At 45.6% G+C, this 11,387-nt stretch overlaps 1 long non-coding RNA gene across 2 annotated transcripts; it reads right to left on the bottom strand.

The window, feature by feature from the left end:
• Positions 1-1,954: 1,954 nt before the first annotated feature.
• LOC120224499 lies at positions 1,955-10,659 on the bottom strand. 2 transcript variants are annotated; one of them, XR_005526582.1, is made up of 3 exons: positions 10,340-10,659; positions 9,893-10,036; positions 1,955-2,154 (listed from the first exon to the last, which is right to left on the bottom strand). It is a non-coding gene; the product is annotated as an uncharacterized LOC120224499 (long non-coding RNA). The 2 variants fall into 2 exon arrangements; XR_005526581.1 differs by having other exon boundaries at positions 9,961-10,036.
• Positions 10,660-11,387: the final 728 nt, after the last annotated feature.

Below are 11,387 nucleotides of genomic sequence, written 5' to 3'. Positions count from 1 at the left end.
TTGATTTTGTACCCTGCAACTTGGCTGAATTCTTGGATCAGTTCTAGTAGGCTTCTGGTGGAGTCTGTCGGGTTTTCGATGTAGAGTATCATGTCATCTGTGAAGAGTGAAAGTTTGACTTCCTCTTTGCCAATTCGGATGCCTTTGATTTCCTTTTGTTGTCTGATGGCTGATGCTAGGACTTCCAGCACTATGTTAAACAGCAGTGGTGAGAGTGGACATCCCTGTCGTGTTCCTGATCTCAGGGGGAAAGCTCTCAGGTTTTCCCCATTGAGGATGATGTTAGCTGAGGGCTTCTCATAGATGGCTTTGATGATGTTTAAGTAGGTTCCTTCTATCCCAGCTTTCTCTAGAGTTTTTATTAAGAAGGGATGCTGTATTTTGTCAAATTCTTTTTCTGCATCTATTGACAGGATCATATGGTTTTTATCTTTTATTGATATGATGTATCACATTGATCCAGGTATATATTCTTAAAGAGTATATAACCTGTACATTTCTGTTGGGAGACATAAACAAGAAATTCTAGAAGCTTTGTTTGTAATAGTTTAAAACCAGAATTTAAAGGTCTGGCAACAGAAGAAAGTATAAATTGCAGTATCATGTATAGTGATCACTATATAGAGTCTGGTGTGATACTGTAGTGATCTACTTTCTAGTGATACATAGAAGATCCTAGATGGGTAGATAGACAGACAGTAGATACATGGGTAGGGAGTAGATATAGATATAGTGGATCTAGCATATGGTACCACATGGGAACTGAATGAATTACATTTACATGTGAGAACATTGCTATTACATTTTCAGGAACATAAAAAGCAAGTTACAAAAAAGTCTTTATAAGTTAAAACTAATTTACATGGATGATCATTGTATTGTTATATGTTACTTGAATTTTAGAAATTGTTTCTGTTCAAAAGTTAATTTTATTTTCTTAAAGTTTATTTAGTGTGTGTGTGTGAGAGAGAGAGAGAGAGAGAGGCACACACACAAATGGGGGAGTTATAAAGTGAGAGGATCCCAAGTGGGCTCTGCACTGTCAGTGCAGAGCTGGAGGCGGGTCTTGAAATCAGAATGGTGAGGTCATGACCTGGTCCAAAATCCAGAGCCAAATCCAGAGTTGGCCACTTAACTGACTGAGCCAGACAGGTACCCTAGGTGTGGAAGCAGATGAGGGATAGGGAGAGGGAGGATCTCAAGCAGGCTCCACACCCAGTGCAGAAACTGACCTGGGGCTTGATCTTACCTGATATCATGACCTGAGCTGAAATCAAGAGTTGAACGCTTAACCAACTGAGCCGCCCAGGCGCCCCAGAAGTTAATTTGGAGTAATTTTATTTATTTATTTATTTATTTATTTATTTATTTAATTTTGTTTTATTTATTTATTTATTTCTAGGAGAGAGAGACAGCGTGAGCAGGGGAGGGTCAGAGAAAGAGGGAGTCACAGACTGAAACAGGCTCCAGGCTCTGAGCTGGCAGTCAGCACAGAGCCCGACGTGGGGCTCGAACCCTCGAACAGCGAGATCATGATCTAAGCAAAAGTCGGACGCTTAACCGACTAAGCCACCCAGGCGCCCCTGGAATAATTTTAAATAAATGCAAAATATTTATCACTGCATCAATCATCATAATAAAATATTTTAAAATTATAAAAAATTGACCAAAATGTTCATGGTCCATCCATGAATGTATGGATATATGTCCATAACATACTAAGCATCTATTTAAAACATTGCTGTATGTTTGTTGAAACAGAAAACTGTTGACAATATATTCTTATGAGGGAAAATAACAAGGTATAAAAAGGGTATGTACTGTTGGATTATAGTTTGCAAAAAAAAAAAAAAAAACCAAGATAAATATAGAATACAGAAGTATAATAGAACAAAAAAGTCAACATTTTTGTTTCTAAATAGATACCTTGGATAATTTTTCTTTATGACTCTGTATTGTCCAGTATCTTGCCAGGATAAACATATACTCCATGTGTAAGGGGATAAAATCTTCTGCCAACCGGAGCCTGGGGGCAGGGGGAGAACATGTTCTGCCATGTGCTCAGGTCTTTCCTTCATTCACTTTTTCCTTTTTCCTTCAGTGTATATTTATTTACCAAGCATCTGTTGTCTGTGTGAAGCCCTCTGTCTGGTCCTGGGAAAGAAAGATGAATAAGGCATGTCCTGGCCCTGGAGGAGCACAGTCTGTATATCAGTAATGTGTCAGATGAACTATTGTAACATTCTCGTTAATACAAGGAGGTTTGCTACCCCTTCGCTTCTTTCAGTCAACCAAAGAAAATCCCATAACTTCTAACCCAGTTTCTAGCCTCTCTGCTCTCCTTTCTTGCTCGTTAAGTGGATTGAGGGACACCTGGGTGGCTCAGTTGGTTGAGCGTCTGACTTTAGCTCAGGTCATGATCTCACACTCGTGGGTTCAAACCCTGAGTCGGGCTCTGTGCTGACAACTCAGAGCCTGGAACCTGCTTCAGATTCTGTCTCTCTCTCTCTGACCCTCCCCAATTTTCTCTCTCTAAATAAACAAACATTAAAAAAAAAAGAAGTGGATTGATCCATGTACTAGAGGGGTGAAGAGGAGATGGCATGGAAGAAAAGCCGGGGCACCTGGGAGTGCAGAGGTTAAGGCTAAGGTAGGGGGCAGTGCCTGGGACAGCCGGTGGTGTGAGGGAAAGGAGGTGGGAGCAAAAACGGATGTGAGCAAATGTTACCATAAATTATGAATTTGTGTCTCTATAACTGTTTTAGGAAAAAGGCAGTAAAGCAATTGTGTTATTTGTTAAAATTATTTTTGACCTTGGGGCTGTTTTTCTTCAACCACATTATTCTTTCAAAGCTGGACCTTATGCATCTGGGTTTAATGGCTACACAAGAATAGTAGTTAGGAATACCCAGAGGATGAGAGTTCTCCAGAACTCTGTCACTAGGAATAAAAACAATATGCCAAGGAGAAGACATTGATCACCATATGAGGAACTTGTTACTGTAGTTAAGTGTGTTAGACAAGATCAACAATCAATTTTCCTTGCAACTGATCCTGGGCTTGGTCCTTCCCCTGCCTGGACCTGTCTCAGTTAGGACTAAATTGCAGACAGTAGAGCAGTACTTGGCCGGAGGAAATGGCAAAGGGCTTACTGACTGACCTTTTCTAAAACCCAGGTGATATAAAAAATAATTTGCATCCAAGAGTTCAGGATGATTTCTTAACTTGAACACATAGACTCCTATTTTATAGGAGATTTTAGTTTTTAATTTATTTATTTTTTTTTTTTTGGTTTTTCAAAAAAGTAGTTTGTCTTCCAAGGTGACTTGGTCTGGCTTGTGTTTTCATTAAAGAAGTGTGGGTGAGGGGGCGTAGCTGTGTTACCCCAGGCAGGCCGCTCCCCCTGCAATGGGAGGAGAGAACTGGCTGGGGTGGGGGCAGCCAGCAAACTGAAGCCAGGGAGCAGGGAAAAGTGGTGGTACAGATTGAAGGTTCCTCAGGGGCTGAATCTGCCACCCCCTCTTCCTCATCTAGGATCTCAGTCAGTCTGCTCTGGGGTAGGCTCAGAGTCACCCCAGGGAGATGCATCTCTGATGTGACTTGAAGGTGAGGATGTAGGTCAGTTGCTCCTCAGCGGGCTTTGCTACGTGTCTGTCCTGCCCACAGGAGGGTGGAGGGAATTGTATGTGTGTTCGTTTCCTATTGCTGCTGTAACAAATTGCCATCAATTGGGTGGCTTAGAACAACTTATATTTATTGTTACAGTTGTGAAAGTCAGAAGTCTAAAATCAGTTTCACTGAGCTAAAATGAAAGTGTCAAGCCTTATCATGACCACATTATTTTTGGTAACTTATATCCATGATGAAGCCTTCTAGACTCTCTCATTTCCTATATTAACTCCTTGGTCCTCAGATGCCTGCTGAGCAGGAAGTCCTTGGAGCCATATCCTGGAAGTTTCACAACATGAGATGAGGTTTGCAGGCTTTGTTCCTGGTGGGGGTGGGGGCCAACCACACTGGGTGCATGTTGGCCTCGGATGGCTGGTTTGCTCCAGGGCCTTTGACCAAAAGGCAGAATCAGGCTTCGTGCTCTAGGGGGCTGGCTGGCCAGCCCACCTGTGACCAGCCTCTCTGAGCCAGCATGTCTGCAGATAATATTGCCTCCGTCAGTGTTGTTAATGAAGGCCCTGACCTCGGTCATCAGAGCAAGAGCAGCTATGTTTGCCATGCAATGTGTACTTTTGCCCTCTTGTGTTGAGAGAATCAGAAGCCCCTAGAAGATAGATAAGGCTTAATGTCAGAGCCGTTCCTCTGAAGCCCAGAGTCCTGTTTATGAGTGGTTCATGGAGTGGAGCTAGGGCACCCAGTTCTTTCTAGTAAGGTCTTCCTCGGGAGCTCTTTACTGAGCAGAACATTGGGTGTTATAACTAGAACATCCGCCTCCCTAGTCACGTTATAGTGGATGCTTAGCCACATGACTCCATGTCCACAAAGGCTGTTTCTACTCAAGATCAGACATGGAGATGATATTGCATAGAATTTTCTCTGCTTTGAATTTATAAAACATAACGTGTGGAGGTGGTATTGTGTCAGATGGTTTGTAGTGACTGCAGATTCCTGGGAGTTAAAATGGTTGGTTTGTGTGGCCTCAAACAAGAGCAAGACAGGGCTTCCTTCTAGAAGCTCTAGAAGAGAATCTGTTTGCTTGCATTTTCTAGCTTTTTGAAGCTACTTGCTTTCTTGGCATGTGGCCCTACATCACTGTGACCTTGTTTCCCTTGTAACATCTCCAGAGTCTGACCATCCTGCCTTTTCCTTATAAGGACCTTGGTGATGACAATGGCCCCACCCAGATAGTTGTTCCCAAAATCTTTACCTTAATCACATCTGCAAAGTCCCCTTTGCTGTGTAAGGGAACATGTACACAGGTCCTGGGAATTAGGTGTGGACATCTTTGGGGGCAATTGTCTGCCACAGAGCCAGATGATGGGCCACTCCCTGGGTGAGCTCCCTGCCCTGCTGTGTTCTTGGTTTTTCTTGCCACGATAAAAGGATACAGATCATTGCAGTGCTACATATTGGCATGATAGCTGCCAGCAACAAGCTCAGTAGAATACTTGTTAATATCATTTGTTTGGGAACATGTCTGTGACCGAGGAACCTGATGATTGCCATTCCTGTCACTAACCTGTGATTTTGTAAACTAAACCTTGAGTGGCAATTCGAAAAGGATCATCTTTCTCTGTTTTCTCATTTCATACAGATTTATTTCAGGTCATAGCTCCAAATCTTAGCAAATACGGTAATCCCCCCCTTATCTGTAGGGAGTATGTTCCAACACCCCCGGTGGATGTCTGGAACCACAGGTAGTACTGAACCCCTGTATATACTGTGTGTTTTCATACACACACACACACACACACACACACACACACACCTGAGATAAAGTTTAATGTATAAATTAGACACGGTAAGCAAATAACTTAGTAACTAAGAGTAAAATAGAACAGTTACAACAACATATAGTAATAAATGTTGTGTGAATGTAGTTTCTCTCTCTCACAATACCTTATTGTGTTGCACTCGCCCTCATGATCATGTGAGATATTAAAACGCCTACGGTGATGAGATGGAGTGAGATGTATGATGCGGGCGTGTGATATAACATCCACCTGCTGTTGACCTACTGATCATAAGTCATAAGGAAGATGATGTGCTTCCAGACATAGTTGGCTGTGAGCAACTAAAACCATGGAAAGTGAAACAACAGGTAATAGGGAACTACTGTAAAATGATTAGATGCTCATTCCGTCACCATACAGTCCCCAGATTTGAGAGACCTACTTGGAACTACATCCTTTCAGGTAACTAGTTCATCCTGGAAGGGCTGGGTTTCTGTACGGGGAGGTCCACACCACACCAGCTAAGCCCGGGGCCTTCCCAGCTGATCTTCATCAGCACAAGCAGGACGTTCAAAGCATCCTGAGTGCCTGGTAGGAATGAATCTCAGGTTTGCGATGTGGGCCCCTCTCTTATCAGGTGACCACTGAGGTCCACGCCCCAGCCACCCCACCCTCCTCTCATGCCTCTCTTGGTGGTACTGGGAGGCAAGGGACTGTACTTTCTCCCAAATGGGTGCCTTATAACAATTGGTGTATGGAAATGTGTCAATCAGAAGATTGTTAAGATTTTGATGGAGAAATGTTGAAAGCAGCAGTGTGAAGACAAAGTCACATCATTGGTCTCCAAAGAGACCTTAGGAGGTGGTCAGTCGGGCTGGAGGCAGCCCATCCTTTTTCGGGATTAACACTCTGGTGAAGAAGCTGTCAATGGCCCCCCTCCCCAGCCCCCAGGGTACAGTTTTGTCTCTAGGTTCATGTCCCAGGTCTGGACGCTGCCTGCTGTGGTCCCGGCCCATGCACGGGGGACAGCGGCAAGCCCTGCTTTTGTGTCCTTGCTCTTTGAAGCCCAACCAAGTTTGGCAAGATTCCAGACCAGAGTTTGTGTGTTCATGTTTGAAACACACAGACTCCACATAGGCTTGCTTCAGTCTGTATCTCTGGTCCAGCTCATCTTGCCAGATCTGCAGGCTAGGGTGTTGGGCCTGAGTTCAGCTACTAACATGGGGCTACTTGCCCTTTCTCTGTCAAGATGTCTGGTATATTTGGGGCCTTACAGAGTTACTGTGGTCGAGGTAGGGCCCCTAACTGTTGGTCCACCTAATAGCAGCCTAGACACACAGCAAATTCTAAGAGGAGAAAATGGGATTCTGTTTCTATTTACACTTAGATCTTCTCTGTGACACATGAGAGGCAAACAATGCGTGTCTTATCTTCTTGCCTAGACTACCAGCTCCTTGAAGCCAGGGATGATATTTTTGCTTTACTTGTGCTGTTTACCTACCTCTCTCTTGAAGGTGCTATTGCTAGTACAGAAATACATGTTGTGTGACTCAAGATTACAGGTGGCCCTGGGAACTGCTGTGGGAGATGTCTTAACAGCGAGTGAAGGGCAGGGAGCAGAGCGGGGAGCTGGGACTCCTGCAAGGTGTTTTTAACCTGCTCTAACCTTGAAATCGAGTGTGAGCAGTGCCTGCACTTGGGCGGCAGCATTCTGTGGATCATGCTGCAGTTTTGGGAGATGCTGATACGCTAGTTTTCCCTGAACCTTTTTTCTTTGTTAGATCAGTGGTTCCCACCCTTGGTTTTACAGCACCCCAGGGTGCCTCTGGTTGTCTCAAAGGCTGGCACAGAATTCTCAAACCGTCTGCTTCAAATGAAAAACAAAAATGCAGGATACAGCAGTTTTAGCTGAGTTTGGAGGAGGGTAGGAAGAGAGAGCCATAGAATCCAAACCAGCAAATTGGGTGTCACACCGCAAAGGCTGGAGATGCTGCCTTAGAAAAGAGGAACGGTTACAGAAAGCCGGTGTCTCTTTGTCATGGTTTGGTTTCATGTTTGGGGCACTGCTGCACAGAAAAACCCCACTTTCCTGCTTTCTGTGCCTTTTCTATAGAAAATGAATGTTATTATAGATGAATAGTGTTGTACAGAAAAGCATTCAGCAGAGATCTGAACCAGCAACTCTGAAGAAGAGAATCTCCAGTGAAGCAGAGCTTTGCTGTTTGCTGGGCTTCCAGGGGATTCAGCACTGGAGATGCTTTGACTGCGTTGCAGGGTGTCCCCGTGGTTGGCTGGACACTAGGGACACACTGTTGCCTGTTTCTTCATCTGTACAGTGAGATAATAATGAAATGGGTCTCATGAAGTTAAGAGAATTAAGTGAAAGTTCATAAAAACCTTAGATGGGGCACCTGGGGGGCTCAGTCAGTTAAGCGTCCTACTTCAGCTCAGGTTATGATCTCGCAGTTCATGAGTTCAAGCTCCATGCAGCTGTGTGTTGACAGCTAGCTCGGAACCTGGAGCCTGCTTCAGATTCTGTCTCTGTCTTCCTCTCCCTTTGCTCTTCCCCCACTAGTGCTCTGTCTCTCAGAAATAAATAAATGTTAAAAAAATTAAAAATAAATAAAAAATCTTAGTTGGGACCCTGGCACATAGTGTGGGCTAAATAAAATATTGACAGCCTGCTTGCTATGTACTAGGTTTGGCACTTGACAGGTTCTTGGTAGCCCGTGTCTTGTGGAAAAGGCAAAAAGGAGACAGTTGAGTGAGAGATCCTTGGATGAATGCTAGTTCAGCACAGACTTGTGTAAATTCATAATTAAAACATAGATTCTGGTTCTGGCTTTGGTTGTTGATATTTTGGACAAGTTATTTATCTTTTCCAAGCCTCAAGGTGTTTATTAGGGTAGGTGGGTTACAGTTACACATGGGCTCCAAAATTTCAGTGCCTCAACACAATAGAAGTTTACTTCTTGCTCCAGGAACGGTTCTGGACAAGTATTCAGGTTGTTAAAGTAGTTGTCCTCCATGTGGTCATTCAAGGACGTGGGCTGACAGCAGTTTCCCAGATTGCCCTGGGTATCGGTGGGCCAGCCAGCCCCAGCAGCAGCATGGAGACATGGCTCTGGGAGGTTCTCATCAGCCAGACCCCGAGGAGGCATTCTATCCAGCATGCACATTCTGACTGAGAGGACTTAATGCATCTAATGGCAAGGATGGGTGGAGTATATCATCCTGCTCTGTGTCCAAAGAAAGAGAACAGTGTTTTCTAGACGTCTCCGTTTGCTCATTTTTAAAAATGTTTTTATTTATTTCTGAGAGAGAGAGACAGCGTGAGCAGGGGCGGTTCAGAGAGAGAGGGGGACACAGAATCCGAAACAGACTCCAGGCTCTGAGCTGGCTGTCAGCACAGAGCCTGTCGCGGTGCTCGAACCCACAAACCGTGAGATCATGACCTGAGCTGAAGTCGGATGCTCAACCGACTGAGCCACCCAGATGCCTCAGTTTGCTCACTTGTAAGGTGGAAGGTGACGTTCCCTGCTAGGCTAACTCACCCAGTTGCTGGGTGTCACGTCACCTGAGTTGAAATGAGCCAAGTGGACAAAAGGAGCTGTTGCCTGGGATGTGGCAGCCTGGGCTTACCAGAGAGCCAGGTGGGAGTAGGGTCACCAGTGTCTCTGTACCATCCCTGTGCCATCCCCTGATGAAATCGTACCAACAGGTGTTGACCGAGAAATGTGTCGGGGCCAGCCATGGGTGCTGAGAATGCAGTGGTCACATGACAGAGCATATGTGATATAGTGTCCCAGTACAGTATGACACACACTATAAGAGTACACAGGGGTGTCCAGTTCAGGCAGGGCAGTCAAGACACCTTTCCCATGGATGGGGCATCTACTGGAGAACAGAAGAGGTTGACCTGGCAGGATCAGGGAAGGCAGGGCCAGGTGTGGGAAGGGTGTTCAGAGCAGAGAGAATCCCAGGAGCAAAGCCCCCAGAGAATAAGAGTGCCGTTTGAGGGAGGACCTGAAACTCAGTGGCCAGGTCTCAGGTCAGGAAGGAGCAGCCAAGAGGCCAGAGTGGTTGGTGGGATGTGCAGAGTTTTACAGGCCATGGTGAAGCCTCAAGGGCAGCTCAGCTTCCCAAGGAAAGTGCCTCTTTCTTCAGTGTGACTTATTTGTTGGAGCCACAGTAGCATATCCTGAGAATCATTACTGAAACTTCATGAAAGCAGATGGTGTTTCACTTGCAGCCAGTGTTCTAGGATCCCCTTCTGCGTGTCCAAAGTAGACACGATTCACCACATCCCTGAGCTGAATTGGCAAACATTTACCAAGGTTGTATTGTGGTGATTAGAACCCGATGACCAGCGGTCACCCTCTCAGCATAGACTAACTTAATGAGATCTGTGTTTTCACAGACGTGCAGGTAAGTGTCCAGTGCTCCCTGGGGTTGGTAGATGAGGCGGAGCAAGGCTGAGGCTGCATTACCGTGTGGCTGCACCATGGCCATCAGGCATCACCAGGACCTTCTTGCCTGGGCCCAGGGCTGCACCTACCTCTCAGGGCGATGAACCCAGCTGGTCCTCACTCCACCGTCCGCTCAGTCTGTTCTTGCTTATATTTATGTTGCACCTGAATGTTTCCAAATAAGGAGAAAAAATAAGGGGGAAATCAAAATGTGAATGACTCTTGGTTCTCCCAGGTCCCTCAGCTATTCAGTTTACAGCTCTTACAGGATCACTTCTGGCCTGTATTTCCAGAGATGATTCCTGGTTGTTTAACTGCAGTATGTGTCTGGAATGCTTATAAGATTGGTCAGTATTGCAGTGAACATGCACACACACATCCACGTGCACGCACATGCACACAAGTGGTAAGGGAGGTGGGGATTACACTGAGAGGGAGGGAGAGGAGAAAAGGTACTGGCTGGCCCACCTGGGTTTGGGGTGAACCCTGGTTTTCATGAGGAGTGAAACAGTTTGGAGATGCCTCACATCAAGCTTCATCAGTCTTCCTGGGCCCTTGACTAATTTTTGATTCTCTGGTTCTGTTAGCCAAGCATTAAATGGAGTACAAAAATACACCCTTCAATTTACAGAGAAGTGGAAGGTATTCAAACACAGAAACAAAATAAAGGATAATTTTTCATCTTCCACTGAAACCTCTCATTTTCCAGCAGTAGAGAAACAAAACAAGAGCCAGTGGGAACATGCAGTGACTGAGAAGCAGCACATTAGCAGTCTTTTGAAGAGGGCTGCATGGGATTGATGATGTGCTCTGGACAGAGCTCAGGATCCCTCTTTGTTCACACCCATTGTGACTTCAGAGACTTAGCCAGAGCAACTTGCCGCCTGTCCCTCTGTTGAGTGGGAAGGCAAGGGACTGAGGAAATGCCCTCCTCAGAGACCATTGAAGATGATGGGAGTCAACTGGCAATGCCACCTATCTGAGCTCAAAACCCCAGAGTTCCTACAAGCTCCCTGGGCCCCACATCTGACATATCCAGGTTGGCCGCCATGTTTTGCTCTTTCTACTCCTCTTCAGATCCATCCTTTCTTAGTTTGCTGTCATCCCCAGTTCCCTGCAATAGCCCCTCTGCCCCCAGACGGCCACCTGGCGCCACTCCACTACTCATCCACATTGTTTTTGCACACTTGGCCAGCTTGGTGTAAGGTTGGAGCCTGTGGGGATTAGTTAATTCACATGGAGACCTACGTGGCTGCCAGATGGAGCTTGCTGGGAATCTTACCTGCTTTTCTGCCCACATGGTGAGGCCATCCTTGGTCTGTCCTCATCCACCTCTCCAGTGACAAGCCCCAGCCTGCTCTAGCATACTTCCTTTGTTCTGGCTCTGTGTTCCGGCTTCCTCTGTTGTTGGAAAATTCTGTTTGCTCCCAATATCAGGCTAGAGTCTCCTTTCAGCTGCTCTCTATTCATCTCTCTTTTTCTCTCTACCCCACACCCACCCGTCATTGGTGAGTGC

This window comes from Hyaena hyaena, unplaced genomic scaffold (genome assembly GCF_003009895.1).
Source record: "Hyaena hyaena isolate Hyena2069 unplaced genomic scaffold, ASM300989v1 scaffold_1185, whole genome shotgun sequence".
Lineage (NCBI taxonomy): Eukaryota > Metazoa > Chordata > Mammalia > Carnivora > Hyaenidae > Hyaena > Hyaena hyaena.
The sequence above is the reverse complement of the archived record's forward strand: the minus strand, read 5'-3'. Positions and strand labels throughout refer to the sequence as shown.